Genomic DNA, 13744 nt, shown 5'->3' on the forward strand with positions numbered 1-13744 from the left:
AACCAAAAAAAGCATAGGACCAGATGGCTTTAAAGCATAGTTTCACCAAAATTTGAAAGAAGAAATAATGTTGATATTCTTGAACTTATTCCACAAAATAGAAATAGAAGGGACATTGACCTAAGTCATTTTATGAGGCCATAATTACCCTGATAACTAAAAAATGTAAAGACTTAACTTAAAGAGTTTTAGACCAATTTCCCTTATAAAAATAGATGCAAAAAAGCTCATCTTACAAATACTTACAAACGGAATCCAAAAATGCATTAAAAAGATTATCCACCATGATCAAGTAGATTGCATCCCAGAGATGCAGGCATGGCTAAACATATTTTATCAAAAATGTAATTTACCATATAAACAATTTGAAAAATAAAAACTACATGATCATTGCATTAGACATAGAAAAGGCCTTTGACAATATACAAAATCCCTTCATGATCAAAGTTCTGGAAAGAGTAAGGATGAAAGAGACATAACTCAATACAGTGAAGGCAAAATAGCCAACATCAACTTAAATGGAAAGAAACAAAGCATTTCCACTAAGGTCAAGAATGAGACCTGGTTGTCCACTGTTTCCATTGCTGAATGCCTTGCTCCTGATGGTTTAGTGGACCAGGGTTGATGCGTGGAGTTGGTGCTATGAAGATATTGTGACCACCTGTTGTTGTTCAAGCAAGTGGCCCCAGATAGCTTGAGCTGTGTTTATTTATACAGTTTCAATAATTTGCGTGAATGATTTTACAACCAGCTTTTACTTCCTAAGTCTCTAAAATCTGTTATAATAATTACCAGTTTACTCCTTACCTCTTCGTTTTTCCATTTTCCAACTCTTCCATTGGTAGCCATTACTTTATTTATGTATATCTCTTCTCTCAGGAGCATAAGCAGTTGAATAAGCTACAAAGGAACTTTTCTAGGTAGGCACACACACAGGTAAAACAATGTGTCCAGTTGACAGCATATGCAGTTAAAGCAGCACGCAGGGTGAAATACAGTTTTGTTTCTTGCAATTAATATTTATATCTGTGTCATCTGTTAGGGTCTATATTCTCACAACCAGCTCATGAGACAAAGCTGGCTCAATTCATTTTACATTTTGCCTGCATTCTGGGGGAATACCAGGTTTTTTCATTTATCCTATAGGCAATGTAACCTAGAATCTTATTCTTAATAGCTGGCATTGCTTGTCTCTCTCCCTTAACTTTTTAGGGTATTGGCACAATTATTAGAAATGAGAAAACAGTGGATTTCTGTGATTCCTCTTCATTCTGTTTTTATCATGTTCTCATTAACTCTTGATACAGTCTGTTTAATAGAATTTCTTTAAAGCTCTTGTTGTTAAAATAATTCTTTCCAGATCAGCACTGCAAGTATTTAATAATAGACTTAATGACTTACTGTGACTCATTTAGGCCAGTAATATGGCTAGCATAGTGAAAGCAAGGAGAGCATGTATCACACACACCCCTAGGGTCATGCCCAGAATTATGCAGTAAACTGGACACAGGTTATTGACAAGTGAGTCAGGGTCTCCAGGATCTTTCTACAAGGAGATCCATTCTTGCTATTCTTGGGTGTTGTTCCCTTAAGAAGTACCTGGCTCCCATCACTCTGTAACTATTCAGTGTCATACTTGAAGTCTCACCTCAAGCAACAAGACAATTGGAGGATATCAAGGAGACACAAATTAATAGTGAAAAAGTACCTCTATTGACTGAGGTTTCTGTCCTGCTCGATCTCAAAGCCTTTCAGGCCAAAAGAAACACACAGAGGTCTACAGTAATTATAAACTGGTTGGCCTGTTAACTCAGGCTTCTTATTAACTCTTATAACATACATTAGCCCATAATTCTTGTCTGTGTTAGCCATGTGATTTGATACCTTTCATCAGCTAGGCATTCTTTTCTTGCTTTTTTTTTTTGGTCTAGATAATGACTACAGACTGACTGTTTCCTCTTCCCAGAATTCTCCTGTTCTTATCAGCCTGCCTCTTCTTCCTGCATGGCTACTGAAAAACAGCATTTTATTAAAACAATACAAGATGATTGTATAGATTTTTTTCTTGATCATTAAGCATAACAACTTGTAACCAGTACTATAAACAAAGATAAATAATCATAATCCATTTTGAGTAATGTGGGCATAGTTTTTCATGCTACTGCTGATTGGGGGTATTGACAATCTTATAGGAATCTAAAGAAGGTTTAGAATTATAATCAAGTCCTGACTGGATTATTCTGTGAGGCTTGATCATCTCAGCCACCAGTCTTGAAATTGTTCTGGTTGTAGAACTTAGAGGAAACTCTAACAGAGGTACTCTGAAATGTTGAATCATCTGGATCATCCACTCCTATTGGAGATTCTTTAAAGGGGTCTTCCTTGATCAAACCTGATTTTTTTTTATCCCAGAATGAATTCACAGCATCTCATTTTCTGTGGAAACAAAAACATAATCCCAGTCATTGAATTGTTGAGAGGCATAGGCCGTGCCATACATTGAGACACTTAGATATATTAAAATTCAATAATATTACATGCCACATCTATCTATTTATCTAATTATCTATCATTTATCTATCTACTATTCATCTATCTTCTATCTAATTATATATCTATCTATCATCTACCTATCTACTTATCTATGATGTATTTATTTTACCTATCAGTCTGTCAATATATACTAAAGTTGCTTAGCCAAAGAAAGGTACTAAAGAGTCAAAAATAAGAGAAATAGAATTTGGGGGAGATAGCAGAGTTTTGAGTATAATGGTCCCTAAGTTTTTGTTTTCTTCTGACCCACACCAGGTGGCTCTTCTGATTTGAGACACAAACTCTGTTTTTTTTCTTATAACAGCATGGTTGGGTTTAGAGAAGGAGAGAGCCACAATCAAACTCTAAAGCTGGCTTTAAATTTTAATTGAATCGGGACTACAACTTTTCTGAGAAGTAAAGCAATATAGATGTTTAGGTAGTGGGATCTAATATGTAACAGGTAACCATAAAACTGAAAGGCTTTGAGTTTTCTTTGGGATCTGAAAAGGTCAGAGGGATGTAAGGAATGAGAGTGGAGGGGGAAGTGGATGAGACTGTATCTTTATTGGAAGTATAGGGATCCCTGTTAAGATCTTGTTTTTTTGGTAAGTGATTGTCAAATAGTTTGATATTATATCCGAAATGATAGTACCTGACAAACCATTCAGTCCAGAGATGCCCAAGGGATTAGTCAGTCCTGCCTAGTTAATCTCTGAAAGTGGTTTCTTAAGGAAGAAGATGGACAGTGATCCAACTAAAGGTGTGTCACCAATAAGGGCTCCAGGATCACCCACATGGTCCCATGAATCTGAAATTTTTTCATAGCACCTCTACAAAAATATTGTTTGATCCCCAAATCAATCTCATAATTTTCTACAAAACTGATCTGAAGATCCAGAATAATTTGTCTTTTGTCTACATTTTCAGTATAAACTTTAACACCATTAACTTTAAGGGATTGCTGACCCATACTCACTTTTGTGGAGATGAGATGGGCATTTGCTCCCCGCACAGCTGATTCTAAGGTTTTTTTTTAAATAGTTTCTCCATAAATTGACAAATAAAGGGCCACATAAGCTTTACCATATTACTTAGCCATTCTACTCTTTTGGTGTCTTGAAAATAAATCCAGGTGGGCAGATTGCAGCAAGAACCCCCAGGTGCACAGCTCGTTTCTTGTCCTCCAACAGTACCAGCATACAGCACAAGCGGCTAGCCTTGAAGCTGTCACCAATGGGACTCTGACGAGAAGCCAAGAAACAGCGGTGTGCAACTGAAGATAAGCTCCTGGTAGTCAAGGTCATACACTGATAGGCATGAAGCTGTGGTCATTGCTGCATCCACCCACCAACTGCCGAGAGTCAAAAGGGACCAGTCGCTGTAAGGACACACAGGAGCAGCCGGCTTCAGCCTCTCTCTGTAGGCCAGGCCCAAGCTCCCACCACTCGAACCACTCACCAGAATCCCAGCAGCTCCACAGAAGCAGCAGGCATCTCAGAAAGCTCTACTGGGCTCAGACATAAGGGGTAAATTAGGCCTCAGGTCCTGCGACCCCAGCTTTACCGGCAACATTCTGTCATTCCTGGACAGGCTTCCAAAGCCAAGGTAGGCCCCAGACCACTATCCATGCACTACGGTGAGGATTGCAGGGTCAGCTGCACAGGGCTGCAGATCTATGGGGACCACTTGGAAGGACAGAAGCACCAGAAGAAACAGGCAATAGGCACACAGTTCAGCGGAGGTCTGAGAGGAGCACAGAGCCTTCACTGAGGCCTGTGTGCTGCTCGCCTGAGGGAAGTCAGGCACCAGAAGTTGTACACTGGGCTAAGGAAGCCTATTACCTCCAAGTTCATGCCTCAAGCCCATGCCTTAGAGTGTAACCTACACCTGGGGTTCAGAAAGCTTCCTGAGACCACAGTCAAGCAGGAAGCTCAGAGTAGTTACAGCTTACACACCTAACACCTGACCAGACCAGCACTGACCTCTGGACCCTCATCTCTCATACCACCATGCAGCTCAATTCTCCCTGCTTAGGTGAATGTGGAAGTCCCACAGATGACAGGTCACTTCACCCTGACTGTCAGCATCCCTCTGAGAGGGACAGCAGGAGATCAACAGTCAACAAGGGGGTAGGAAGTTGTATTGGACCTTCATGTCTAGTAATTACTGGGAAACTTCTGTCATTCTTTAGGTCACAGTTGTATGCCCACACAGTGTTTCCAGAGGAGGAAGGGTTTTGCGAACAGAGCCTTGATTCCATCTTTTGGGGAGTCAGTCTTTATATGGAGATACTGGCTGAGCCAAAACAGAAAAAAAATTGTCTTCCTAAGTGAATAGGATGACAGACACAAAAAGAGGGAAAAGATGGGGGTCCGAATGCTTACTTGCCAAAGGGACCAAGGGAGCTTTCAAATGAAAAAAAAAAAAAAAAAGGATGGGAGTCCCAGCACTTAACCGACAATGGGACTCAGGGGCCTTGGTTTTAGGGGTGCAGTACCTCACCGTGTGTGGTGGGGAAAATGACTAGAAACTGTTCTAGGCAAAACACAAAAATTACAGTCACAATGGAAAAAAAAAAAAAAGAACTCTGACCTGGTAAGCTCCAAACCCATTAGAAGTCCATGATCTGAGTGCTAGATGTTGCTGTACCCAAAAATCTTCCTGCAGAGGGGTGGAAAAGGTGCAATGTCAATGATCACAGACATCCAGATTCAGGAGGAAGACTTACAGAAGACTCATTTATTTGCAACAGGGAGAGAAAAACCCTCCCACCACACAGGCATTCTGATCTGTTGACAGCATCTCATGTTCTTCTCTCTTTGGCTAGGCATGATCAGAACCTCTGATAGAACACCAAGGAAACTTATATAGGCATTCTAAACATAGCAGGACACACCTAAGAAAGCATAGAGACTGAAGCATCGTGCGCAGGACCTGTAAGGGTCTGCCACAGATGGGGTCCTAGAGCTGAAAGGAGAAGTGTACGCATGATCCCATCATGAACCCAGAAGCTATCTTCAACTGATAACCCTTGTAAATGAAAGAAATAGTCTCTTTACAAGAGTCTTATTAGGAGAGCAAACTATTCTTTAAAGTAAGTTGCATGCCCAGCAGTAGTTGGTCAGTAGAAAATAAACTCAAAGGCATCTTTGGAGGTTCATTTTCTCATAATGTTATAGCAGAGTTTTTAGATTTTTTCATTCATTTTCATTTTTGCATATCTTTATTGTTCCCTTTAGGTTTTACATATGTATTATAGCTTTCAGTTTGAGTATTTTATGGAATTCCCAAGTGTGAAGGAGTGAGTTTTGAGGTCTGCATGTTTTTTGTGCCTTTCCTTGGACTCTTTTCCTTCTGTCTGTTTGTTTTGTCCTATTCCTATTGTTTGATTTTGTTTTTATATTATTATTATTATTATGATTATTATTATAATTATTATGATGATTATTATTATATTTTCTCTTATTTTATCCCTTAGATGCCATTTTGTTTTCTAATGAGAGACAAAAAGGGAGTAGATATGTATGGGAGGGGAGGTAAGGAATAGTAGAGGGAGGGGAAGCCGTAATTAGAACATATTGTATGAAATAAATTAAAGATTAAAAAGTCACCAAGAATCATATAAAATGACATATAATTTTAGTAATTTTATTTATTCATTAAGAAAAAAATTTATTTTCTTAATTTGGTATGTGAAAATTTCTGTTACAATAATGAATATGTGATGTGGGATTCTTCTCTGTATGCTGTGAATACCATTTGTTAGTAAAAAAAAATGGCTTGCCCTGATAGAGCAGAGTAGAGCTAAGCAGGGAAAACTAAACTGAATGCTGGGAGGAAGAAGGAAAAGTTGGAGAGAAGCCATGTAGCCCCACCAGAGACAGACACTGGAACTTTACCCAGTAAGTCACAGCTTCGTGGACATATACAGATTCATGAAGATGGGTTAAAATAATATGTAAGAGCTAGTCAATAAGAAGCTAGAGGTAATAGGCCAAGCAGTGTTTTAATTAATATAGTTTCTGTGTGGTTATTTCAGGAGTCTGGGTGGCCAGGAAACAAACAAGCAGCCTTGTACAAAAGAAATGGAGCCAATGTGGCCAACTAAAAAATACACTCAAGAGCAAGGGAGATCTTTCATTTTCTGGTATCCTCCTCAATTTCTTTCTTCAAAGACTTAAAGTTCTTGCAAAATAGATCTTTCACTTCCTTGGTTAGATACCCCAAGATATTTTACACTATTGGTGGCTATCATGAAAGGTGAAGTTTCTCTGATTTCCCTATCTGCTTCTTTATCCTTTGTGTATAGGAGGGCAACTGATCTTTCGGAGTTGATCTTGTATCCTGCCACATTATTATAGGTGTTTATCAGCTGTAGTAGTTCTCTGGTAGAGTTTTTGGGGTTGCTTATGTATACTATCATATCATCTGCAAATAACGAAAGTTTAAATTCATCCTTTCCAATTCGAATCCCCTTGATCCCCTTATGTTGTCTTATTGCTATTGCTAGAACTTCAAGCACTATATTGAAGAGGTATGGAGAGAGTGGACAGCCTTGTCGTGTTCCTGATTTTAGTGGAATGGCTTTGAGTTTCTCTCCATTCAATTTGATGTTAGCTGTCAGCTTGCTGTAAATAGCTTTTATTATATTTAGGTATGATCCTTGTATCCCCAATCTCTCCAACACCTTTATGATAAAAAGGTGTTGAATTTTGTCAAATGTTTTTTCAACATCCAATGAAATGATCATATGGTTTTTTCTTTCAGTTTATTTATATGATGGATTACATTGATAGATTTGCGTATGTTGAACCAGCCCTGCATCTCTGGGATGAAGCCTACTTGATCATATTGAATAATTTTTTCTAATGTGTTCTTGGATTCTGTTTGCCAATATTCTATTGAGAATTTTTGAGTCAATGTTCATGAGTGAGATTGGCCTGTAATTCTCTTTCTTGGTTGTGTGAAGACAGAGACCCACATTGGAGCACTGGACTTAGCTCCCAAGGTCCAAATGAGGAGCAGAAGGAGGGAGAGCATGAGTGAGGAGGTTGGGATCACAAGGGGTGCGTCCACCCACTGAGATGGTGGGACTGATCTAATGGGAGCTCACCAAGGCCAGCTGAACTGGAAGTGATGGAACATGTGATCAAAATGGACACTCTGAACGTGGCTGGCAATGAAGGCTGACTGAGAAGCCAAGGACAATGGCACTGGGATTTTATTCTACTGCGTGGACTGACTTTGTGAGAGCCTGGTTTGTTTGGATGCTCACCTTTATAGACCTAGATGGAGCGGGAGAACCTTGGACTTCCCATGGGGCAGTGAACCCTGACTGCTCTTAAGACTAGAGAGAGAGGGGGAGATGGGGAGGGAGAGGTGGGGAGGGGGAGAGTAAAGGGAGGCGGGGAAGAAGTGGAAATTTTTAATAAATAAATTAATTAATTAAAAATATAAAAAAATACACTCAAAACCTGAGAGAACTTGAATAGGAATTCGAAACACAAAGAACAGAGTTTAGCACAGTTTCTTGGTAGCCATAATTTTTTTTTTCCAGATGTGCTCTCAGTGAGCAGGGGTACTGTGGCTACTTTAAGTGAGGTACAGTAAAAACTGTGTGACTTCTTTAGAAAAAAAAACAGAGGCTTCCTGGATTTGCCAACAAAAATGACTCTGACTCTTTCTAAGTAGGTCTGGCTACAGAGCATTTAAATGGGGTATGCGAGCAAAGTTCTACAACTTGGTTAATGGCAACACAGACCTGCTATGATCCAACCCTAGATCTGGGGCAGAGAGAATGCTTCTCAGAGGCAATGAATGGGCCTCCTCCAACATGTTGTACTGGAAGAGCCAAAAGGCAAAGTAACCTTATTCATAGTAATGTTGCTTAGCTTTTTAAAGAGCACTTTGGTCAGAAAAGGATTACAGATATGCAATAAAGACAAATTCAGATGAAAAAGACCTCTAAGCTGTTTTCAAAACTGTAGCTGTATAATAGAGTTTGAAGTCAGGGATGGTTATACCTCCAGAAGTTCCTTTATTATATAAGATTGTTTTGGCTATCCTGGGTTTTTTGTTTTTCCAGATAAAATTAATTATTATTCTCTCAAGGTCTGTGAAGAAGTTTGATGGGATTTTGATGGGGATTGCATTGAATCTATAGACTGCTCTTGGTAGAATTGCCATTTTTACTAAGTTGATCCTCCCAATCCAAGTGAACCTGAAAAAAATCATGTAGTTATCCTCCTGGAGATTGGAAATAGACAAGAGTGCCAGAACCTTCATCTGGCGATGGATTGAGATTGAGACAGAGACCCACATTTGAACACTGGACTTAACTCCCTAGTTCCAAAGAAGAAGCAGAAGGAAAGAGAACGTGAGCAAAGAAGGCAAGACCAGAGGGAAACTTCATCCAACAATGGATGGCGGTACAGATGGAGACCCACATTGGAGCACCGGACTGAGCCCCCCAAGGTCCAAATGAGGAGCAGAAGGAGGAAGAACATGAAAAATGAAATCAGGACCGCGAGGGATGCGATCACCCACTGATACAAGGGGACTGATCTGATGAGAGTTCACCAAGGCCAGTTGGACTGGGACTGAACAAGCACATGATCCAACCAGATTCTCGGAATGTGGCCGGATTCTCTGAATGTGGCTGGCCCGGAGTCTTTCTGAAAAGCCATTGACAATGACACTGGGACTTGTTTCCTCTGCATATACTGGATTTTTGGGATCCAGTCTGTTTGGATACTCACCTTCCCGGACCTGGAGGGAGGGGGGAGGAACTTGAACTTCCCACAGGGCAGGAAACCCTGACAGCTCTTAAGGATGGAAAAAAAAAAGAAAAAGAAAAAGACTTCTAAATGGGTCACAGTGTTGGATAAATGTATGAAGGCTTAGGAGAGAGAAGAAAAAGAGTATAGAGAGTTAGAAAACACAGTCTTTAAAAAGACTGAGTAAAATCATAGATTAAAAGAAGTTTACTTATTTTTCTTTAGAAAATAAGCCACATAAAGTTAGAAAATACACTGAGTCTGTATTACGCATATTATTGTTTTTGCTCTGAATTTTTGACTGTGAATGAGTTAAGTAAAAAGAGATATTTCATTATGTGCTGCTAAGATAAACCAACAAAGAGGAATCTTTATTTAAAATTTGGGTCTAAGGATTGTTGCTTTGGAAGAGGGTCTCTTTTGTTTCCTCAGAAGATGAGAACTTGCCTATTAATTCCAGACTAATGTGGTTTGATGGATCAAGATCAGCTGAAAGGTTGCTGTGAATACCTCCAAAAAATTACTTTGCCCAATGAAAAGCAGGAAGCAGTTTGGAGAAAAGTATTCCCAAATTCCCATTTTTTAAATAAATGTTTGTTTATATTTGAAGGGGGATATGCTATAAGGATGGATACTTTGCATTGGTGTTGAACTTGGCTTATTGAAACAAATTTAAGGTCAATTTAATTTTTGTATATATCTGATATTGATTAAGTATTGTGTTTGTGTAGCTTGTATAAAATGTAATATATAATTAAGAAATACAAGTTAATAGATAATTATCTAAAATAATTGAGTGTGTAGTCTTGTTAGGTTTTCTAGGTACAGGGAGATATATTTCAATTAGAATAGGTATTCTTCAAATCTTTCAAAGACCTTCAGAATATGACATTTAAAATGTTTAAGAATTTAGGGCTTTTCATGACAATGAGACACATCTGCTCCTAACAGCACCAATCTACTTCAAGAGGATGATTGGGATCAAAGAGGCTCTTTATGGATTTGGTTATCCATTTGTGCAAGAAACTGCTCTTTCCTGGGTTGCTTGATGCTATGCTGTAGCAACTGGACATGCAGGACCCACAGAGAAATGACTCCTGAACTTGACTAAAGGTGAGATGATCCTTCGGGGTTTCTGTTTCATGATAGAGTCTGCAAGATATTCTTCAGGACACAGAAGAAAGTGAATGACAAGCTGCCAATATAAATGGAATTGTTTTTGAAATTTCCTGCTTCATGTATAAGACTGCTGGATATTATGGGCCTGTAAGATGAAGATGGATTCTCCAATGTTATAGAAGAACTTTGGCTGACTGTCTAGGCAGCGAGATGTCTCTGTCAATTCTAGAGTTTTGAAAGTTGCTTAAAATGCACTTCTTGTTTAACTAGGTAATGTTATGTCCTTCTGAAGTCTTCAATGGAATTGAGGAATATATAATTAAAGTTTTCTTTTGTTATGATGAAAGATAGAGTAGATATAAATACTGGGCTAGGTGAAGTGTAGGTGGAGGGTAATGGTAGAAACAGGGAGAGTAGAAACTGGGATTGGTATGTAAAATAAAAAAAGATATTGTGTTTTCTTTTAAAAAAAAGAAAAAAGAAAATGTCAGTATACATATCATGGCTCCTTTAAATGAAAAATTCTATGTAGAGAATGAATAGAGAAATATTTGATCCGCTTATGTAAATGATATAATGTTAAGTGCTGCATTTTAATTTTTTTATTTTTCTATTTTTAAGTATTTTCATTATTCTGATGCTCTGAAACTGATCCAAATTAAATCATTTATCTAGATTTTTAAATCACTGACAAAAATGTCTTGCAACCTTTTTTATTATCAGGCCAGACTATCTGGATTTGAATCTCAGCTCTAACATCTATTTACTATGCAGTGATGAGCTAACATTTTCCTCATCAAAACGGAGATACAGATACACTAAACTCTGGAGAAGTATGAGTGTGAAGTATTGCTGAGAACTTCCCCAAGCAGCTGTTTGTATGCTTACAGATAAGCCATAACTATGCAACCTTCATAAAGTCTCCTCAAAGTGTAAAGGCTTTGTCTGATTCAGTGAAGTTTTGATTTCCTGTTGAAAGTGAAATTTTTCAATAGGGGTTGTTACAGGAGTAGAAAATCATGCTAATTTAGGATTGGTGGAATATCAAGGGCAGTGTAAAGAGGGAAGAGATCAGACAAACATCTTAGGGAGTCATCTGTCAGTATCAATTGTGATGAATAGTAAGTCTATAACTTTTACATTAATATGAACTTTACAGTCTTCTTAAGTAAGAATTAATAGCAAAAAAAAGATGGCAGAGAGCCAACTTTACATTATCATGGTTTGGGTTCTCAGTGTTCAAGTCATTTGAAGGGAGGATAAAATATTCTATGCTGAACACTACTTATTCATTCGTCACTTTCCTATCTATGACTATATTTATTATGAAAATTGAAGATGCCAAATTTTACATGAAACCTTTCAAACTATTACTTCCACACTTTTTCTGTTCAAGCTATGTATTTGTTTCTAGTCTCAGAGAGGTAAGTGTGCATGCTATTGTACCCTCTACTGTCTGTAACATACTTTCCCTTCACAGTTGACACGGGGGTGAGTGACTATTCCTCTGCTCCGAGAAATCAGTAAAGTGATAAAAAGGCACATGGAGTTTGAGTGAAAGATATAGCCGCAAAAGATTGAAATGTGATAAATCAAGCTTTCTAAAATAGGTGAGCATAGGGTTTAAGAAAAGAAAAGGCCAATAAGGCTGAGCGGGCCACAGTTTGGGTTGACCTCAATGCAAATTATGGCTGACTCATGTTAAATCTGATTTTTAAGAAGCCTTGAATTATTCCTGCACATACTAGTCTCCATTATGTGACATAGTGTTGCTCTTTTCTATGTGTAATACGTAATTTCTGAAGTCATATCACAGAGGTATCCTTATTCCTTTGATCACAGCTATCTCAGATAATTTTGACTGCCTGGAAGGTTTAAGTATAATGTTCAGCTTAAAATAAACATGGCAATCTTCCTGACCTTTCTGATTTAAATTTATTTTCTGCTTTGCCCAGAAATGTCCTGGGATCTACCTGTATCCTCAGTATATTTATGCAAACTTCTGCCTTTACTGGAAAATTGGCCCAAACTTTAGTAATTCATTACATGGACCGCTTATTTATGCCCCTTTTTTGCATAAAAATAGACTGGGATCTGGATAGTAAGCTTTCAAATTGGTTGACTTGATCTGAGGTTATTGTTATGACTAAATATGATAACAGATGTAAAAATACAGTTTTTTTAAAAAAAAACTTCTCATTAAATGATAGGTTAATCTGAATATTAATATTCTAATAGGTTCAAGGAGAAATTACTTTAAGATGAATACCAATACAGTTTAACAAATACTTATTTTACTTCTGTTCCAGCCTGAAGTCCACTGTCCTCCTAACCATTGTGGCATAGGCAGGAAGTGGAATGAATCAAAGTATCAGTGACCATAAGTAATTTGTAATCCCACTATGAATAAATATTTACATCTAAAGTTTTAGCTTCCTCTTCTGTAAATCCATAGCCTCCCTCTATTTTTCCATTAATTTGGTCATATAGACTCTCAGAAAACTGCCTGTAATACACTTTTCCTGACTGGGCTCAATGTCAGGTAGTCATTGCAAATGTTCAGAACAGGATACTCATTTTTTTTCTAGTAGATGGGATAAGGCCTAAGGAACAGAGCCATGATGAGCTGCAATTCTCATAACCAACTTAACCCTGCGGTGTTTGGCCAACTTGTACCTGATTCATTCCTTCTAAGATGATCATTTTGACAAGAACACTAGCCAGCAAGAGAGTGTCAGTTTGTCAGTCAAACTGCATAATGGGGCACCACAGCAACAACAAGGAAAAAACACAGGCTGTTAACACTTCACTAGTTTATTTCTAAGCTATAAATGCATAGGGTATCTCTGATAAGGATACTGGATAGAATTTTTGATAAACTTTGTGAAAGTAACAGGTCAGAAAAGCATCAGCGTGTGGTTTTGTTTCCTAGAACTTAAAATATCATCAAGATTTTTGGCTTTTGTATTTCTGTAGGGCACATTATAAATCAAGGAACCAAGGTAGCATCATAGACAAAGTCCTTCTGATAGCTTCAGAAGAATATAGATAGAAAGATAGATAGAGATAGAGAGAGAGACAGAGAGAGAGAGAGAGAGAGAGAGAGAGAGAGAAAGATTTGCATTCTGTAGTTTCTGGTGACCCTAAGTCTTCCTTATTGCTATCATTTGAATATGGATTGCTCTCAAAAAACTTACATTGTCCTACTGACAGTGTCCTTTGCTTTACAGAAGCTTCTCAGTTTCAGTAGATCCCATTTATTCATTGTTTCTCTTATTGTCTCTGCTACTGGGGTCCTACTTAGGAAGAGGCCT

This window comes from Myodes glareolus, chromosome 6, assembly GCF_982192425.1.
Source record: "Myodes glareolus chromosome 6, mMyoGla1.1, whole genome shotgun sequence".
Classification (NCBI taxonomy): Eukaryota; Metazoa; Chordata; class Mammalia; order Rodentia; family Cricetidae; genus Myodes; species Myodes glareolus.